General features: G+C 37.9%; 1 pseudogene; it reads left to right on the top strand.

Moving 5' to 3' along the window:
* Positions 1–1,237: 1,237 nt before the first annotated feature.
* LOC102867010 lies at positions 1,238–1,868 on the top strand (annotated as a pseudogene).
* The last annotated feature ends 4,426 nt before the right edge of the window (positions 1,869–6,294 follow it).

Raw genomic sequence — 6,294 nt, 5'->3', positions numbered from 1 at the left:
ATTTTTTAAAAAATTTAAAAGAAGCCAAAAGACAAATGCATTGAGAAAATCTGCTTTCATGACTTCTCCAAAATCTTCAAGAGCAATGATGTCAGCTTAAAGACAAACTGTGCCTGATCCAAGTCATGGCATTTCAAATAATTTTTAAAACTTTGAAAGTTGGACAAGGAATAAATAATTAATTAATGCCTTTGAAGTGTGGCTTTGAAGAAGAGTACTGAACATCTCTGAAACTGCCAAAAGAACAAATAAGTTTGTCTTGGAGATAATGAAACCAAGTTGCTCCTTAGAGCTAATAATGGTGAAACTTCATTACATATTTTGGGTATATTGTCAGGAGGGAACGATCCTTGGAAAAGGACATCAGGCTGAGCAAAGTGGCGAGCCACAGAAAGGGGATAGGGTAAGGGAAGAAACAAGATGGATTGACACAGTGATTGGAACACAAAGCTGATTGTGAAGATGGTGCAAGATGGGGCAAGGCTCAGATCTATTGTTCAGAAAGTTGCAGTGTGTCATAATTGACTCAATATCATGTCACAACAATTATTTACAGGATGATATTCATTATGAATACTATGCCATATTCACTTAATCATTAATGCCATTGAGTAAAATTCAGCTCATAACTGACCCTCCAGAAAGTTTTCAGAGGTTGAAATCACATGGGAAGAGATTATGTCTTTAAAATATTCAGAACAAGCATTGTGGCTTCTCAGTTTTCCTCATTCTTTGTTTAAACAATCTCCTCTCTATATTGATGGCAGATAAATTTCTATCTCCTATCACTGTCTTTTCACAGAGATGAGGAGAGTTCTATGCTTACTAAACATCAACATACATTTCAAAATAAATAAAATTGTGAATATAATAGCATGTTACTAAGCTTTGTTAATTGTAGTAATCCCATAACATATACTATTATATGGCATATAGCAGGTGCCATGAGCTACTTCATGAATTGAGAATGCAAATAACTTAAAAAAAAGGTTGGGAGCATGTCATCAGAATATAGGGACATTAGAGGATAGAAGTTATTTTGATAATGGTTTAAAAGTCAAGGGAAATTATTTCATTTTGAAATTTTGAATAACATAATTTACTTCATTTCTAATAACATATTCTAAAAGCATCAAGGAAAAGAAAGTTAAAAGTACAAACCTACTTTTAAATATGTGGATTAGAAATCATCCCACCAACTTCTCTGTTCTCTTCCCCTGAGCTTCGGCCCCTCGCCATGGCCTTCACTGCACTGCAGATCCTGAGACTCATCCTGACGCTGCTCTGTTGGGTAAATACCCTGGTGTCCTGCCCGTGTGGAAAGTGACCGTCCGTCTTCAGCAGCAGCAGCATTATGGCGGCCTAGGGCATGTGGGAGGGGCTGTGGATGCCCTGTGTGGTGCAGGCCAGATGCAGTGCAGGGTGTACGACTCCCTGCTGACGCTGCCCTAGGACCTGCAGGCTGCCTATGCCCTCTGCGTCATCACTCTCATGGTGGCCCTTCTGGTCTCCATGGCGGGGGCCAAGTGTATCACATGTGTGGAGAACAAGGAAACAGGGCTTATTTGGTGCTCACCTCAGGGATCCTCTTCATCTTGCGCGTGCTGGCCCTTATCTCGACCTGCTAAACTGACAACTCCATCATCTGAGACTTCCACAGCCCTTTGCTGGCTGAGGCCCAGAAACGGGAGCTAGAGGCCTCATTCTACCTGGGCTGGGCTGCCTCTGGCTTGTTGCTGCTGGGAGGAGGTCTCCTGTGTCACACATGTCCCTCTGGGGGTTTCCAGAACACCAATCATTACATGACCTGCTACTCAGCCTCTACCCCACAGGACCCCCCTCGTCATCCAAGTACCCCACAAAAATGAGTCTGATGGGGGTGAGGGCATGCCAGCTCCCTGAACATGAACCCCTCTCCCTTTTCCAGAATTAGACCCTACTCAAGCAATGATCCTCAGCAGCTCTGGGGTGTTGGGTTATATCTTTTTTCTTTTGCTTTTTTTGGTGATTTTTTTTCCTTTTTTTTTTTTTTTTTAGTCAGTTTTATCATTCAATGGCTAACCCCCTTGCGAAGATGACTTCCCACACTGGGGGTGCCTTGCTCTCATCTTGTATGGAGCCAAAGACAGAATTCTTTTTTGAGTTTCTGAATCACCACATCCCCAAGATGCAAGACCCTCTGAAACACACACAAATCGGTGTAGGACTGCTCTCTGACACTACTGCTAGGATGTCCTCTTAGATTGCAGAAACACCTCTGAATTCACCCTGGGATCTTAGCATCTACTAGAGCTATAGAGACTTACCAAAGAACCTACCTCCTATTGTTCCACCAGCACCTGCCCCCAGTGTGACCATTATTTGTCTTTTCCTGAATCCCATCTACTATGGACACACACCCTCACATCCAGTCACCCTGCATACTTATGCCTTGACCCATTTAGTGTTTAGTAAATAAAGTGTTTCACAAGAAAAAAAGTGAATTAAAGGAGACACAAAATACAAATACAAAAAAAATATGCAAAACATATGTATGGGCACTTGACATTAATCAGAAGTGGTATAAATTTATGTATAAAAATACAATAGTTGTCTACATACCTAAGAAGAATCCAAGGAAGTCATTTTTTTTATTGCAACCCATTTTCTCCAAAAGATCAGAGGTGTTATAATAGATAAATATTTTTACCATGAACCACAAGTAAAGAACATAACTTATCTACAAAGGATTGTTGTGAAACTGACTGATAGTGACTCTATGGACCCTCTCTTATCCTATGCCATTCTCAAAATGTCTGACATATTTGAGCTCTATGTCATGCTGTTGCTGTTGTTTTGTGCCATTGAGTCAGAATTAATTTATAGCTGATCAATATATTGTTATTTTGGTGGGAGAGAAAAACACTTTCTCAAACTAACCAGATGTATATTATCACTAGTAAGAAGTAAGCTCTGGTGTAAGGGGTTGTGCTACCAACCTGTAGGCATATGGTGCTTTACTGGAGGAAGACGAGCAATTTCCTCCCATGTAATTTGCTGCCTCTGAAAAACTCACAGAAGGTCAGTCATGGGTGAGGAGATTTTGACTAGACGGTACATTACAACAACAATGGTAAAAAGTAGTAGCTTAAGACTCTGGTAATATCAGTTCTCTTGAAACCTGACTCTGACTCTGCTTTTCCCTGAAATATCTTCAAAACACTGTATTTAGTATACATTTTACGTTTTAAGAATATGACTTAGAATAAATACACAAACATCAAATTTATGAAAATATGTCATGAAAAATATAACAAAGTACAAATCTAATGAATATACTCACAGAAGCTTTTCACTGAGCACAATGAAACTCTTTTATCATGCATTTTTCCAGGTTTTAAAATTGCTTCTGTGTTAAAACAAAGAACAGAGAAACAAAATATTAGGAAGAAATAACAAATTTCCTGAAATGTAAAATATAAGAAGAAAAATGGAATAGATATTGAAGAATAAATAAAATGGAAAAGATTCTGAGGAGATAAAGGGAAATATGAGTACAAAATATGTAAATATCATTGTTGTTATTGTTACGTGCCATCGAGTCACTTACAACTCATAGGAACCCTATGTACAACAGCTCTGAACTCTGATCTATCTTGAGCCAGCCTTATTGTCTCTGACACACTCACACCCATTATCCCAATCACTGAGTCACTCCATCTCACTGTCCCTCCACTCTCCCAAGCAGAGTCCCTCTCTAAGGATTGTTCACTTTGTGCAGCTTACTCAAAGTCTGTCAGAAGAATTCTCAGAATCCTTGCCTCCAAGAATCAGCCTATTTTCTCCCTCTCTAGGACAAACTTGTTTGTTCTAGTAGCAGTATGTAAAACCAGATTTTTTTAAAAGAAAGTGATTGCATAAGGCTGAGTTTCATTAAGAAACAACATATTACAAAAGCATTGAGAGTTTTTAATCAGTGTACTATTTAAAAATGTGCAGGCAAGAATAAGAAAAACTGGATAGGATAAGGATTCAGGTTCTAGCAATAGTGGGAACTTGTTTACATTCATAGGACGGCAAAGGAACAGGACTATTACACAGACTCAGTGAGCTGTAAAAATCAAAGACCAACTCCACCGAGACCTGCAGCTTTTACATAAAGGAATAAAATGACTGACAGTTAAGCCTCAGACTGAAAGAATGCAAGCCAGAAGAATATTGTGCCTTTGTCCTAATGCCCTCCAGTAACCTTTGCCTAAATGCAACCAGCAAATAAGCCTTTGGGAAGAAAGATAAAATACAATTTTAAGGAAGAATAACCATCCTTGGCAAAAGGTAAGAAGGAGAAGAGAAGGTGAATGCACTCAGAAGGAGAAACAGAAAATGTTTTTGCTGTTGTGAGGTGCCATTGAATCAAGTATGACCCATAGTGTCTCTACGAACAACGAATCTGATTCCTGTTCTTGTCTGTGCCATCCTCACCATCTTCTACACACTTAAACCCATTGTTACACTTACTATTGTCAATCCATCTTGTCAAGAGTCTTCCTCTCTTTCACTGATCCTCCCTCACCATTTCAAACTATGATTTCTATTTCCAAGGAATAACCTCTTCTAGCAACATGCCAAAAATATGAGAGGCTAAATTTGATAATATACTACATAAAAAATAGAAATGAACAATAGACAGAAAAGATACCCCCCAAAAGATGATGAAGACCATTACTAACTTAAAAGAAAGAATAGTTAAAAGAACGTAACTTACTCATAATTGCTGTAAAGTCAGAACAGGCTCATTGTCAATGTTTCCATTAGTTTTCTGTGGTTGTAAATGACATGGGAGGAGATTGCCCACCTCTCTCACATAACCGCTGGAGGATTGGCACAACTTTTGAGTTAACAGTACACTTGCTTACAGACTACACTACCAGAACCCCTTGGATAAATAAATTAGTATGTAGTTTTTCCTGAGGAGGCTGAATCCAAGTTGCTCCTTGAAGGCAAGGATTTTGAAACTCTGTCTGACATACTTTGGATAAGTTGTCCTTGGGAACTCGTCCTTGGAGAAGGACATCATGCTTGAAAGAATGGACAGACAGTGCAAGAGAGGAAGACCCTGGATGAGATGGATTGACACAGGCCTGGGGTAATGGAAGTAGGTGTGTCAGAGCCAGTGAGATTGGCTCAGGATAGGGCATGGTTCAGAGCCATTGTGCACAAGGTCACAAGTGATTTGACAGCACATGACAATAACAACAACAACATGTATGTAATAGTCTACATAAGGCGTCCTTATAATTTAAGGAACAAATAAATTAATTTGGAGAAAGAAATATATTTTCCTTACAATGAAAGGCAATATTTGTAAAAATACATATTTGTAAAGATCATAGGTATTGAACTTAAGATACAGAAAATAAAAAATCCATTGGCTAACCATGCAAAAAAGAAATGAAAGTACATTGATGGTGAATAATTGAGAATGCTGAGATTTTTTTTCCTTAGTAACATGTAATTATAGAAGACAATGAAAAACAGAAAGGAAATGAGACCAAATAATATCATTCCAGTAACTGTCATCCAAGCATAAAGCAAACAAAATGTTTTTAAAATGTAGTCTCTCAGAGAAGATTTATTTGGTTATTTGGTATGTTTTGTTGTAGTTCTTTTTTTAAATTTTACTGAAATAAAATTAGATTAAAGTTAAATTAGAGTAGAAGTCAAGAACTGAAACATAACTAGTAATCCTAAAAATTATTGGAAAGTACGAATCTAACTCTATATAACTTATAAGGAAAATGTTTTCATTTATTGATGATAAAGTGTACCATATAAAAATATGTGGCATACACTTGTTTTTGTTGCTCTATGCCATTGAATTAATTCAGCCTCGAGATGATCCTATCACATGAGATAGAAATGTTCCATAGCATTTCTTAGCCAATAGTCATTACAGTAGGAGACTTCATCTCATGTTCAAGTCTTTCCTCTTATGACACCACTGTTGTCTTTGAACCAGTCTTCTTAGTTAGCAGCAGAACTGTTAAAGTACTAGGACTTCTAGTTGCATACATCTACAGGAACACAAGGAGACAGTTAAACTTACGTAAATACTCTGCAAAATAACATACTATGAAATGTAACTAATGCAAATTAGAATCAAATCAGTATTAGCATAGAATAGTGTTGTTAAGTGTTACTGAGTCACTTGTGACTCACAGCGGCCCTATGTACAACAGCTCTGAAGCCTGTTCTATCCTGAACCTATCTTATTGTCTCTGACACACCTATCCCTATTATCCAAGTCACTGAGTC

This window comes from Elephantulus edwardii, unplaced genomic scaffold (assembly GCF_000299155.1).
Source record: "Elephantulus edwardii isolate Elephantulus edwardi_28Jun2011 unplaced genomic scaffold, EleEdw1.0 scaffold00056, whole genome shotgun sequence".
NCBI lineage: Eukaryota > Metazoa > Chordata > Mammalia > Macroscelidea > Macroscelididae > Elephantulus > Elephantulus edwardii.
Note: the sequence above shows the minus strand (reverse complement) of the source record. Positions and strands in the feature narration are given on the sequence as shown.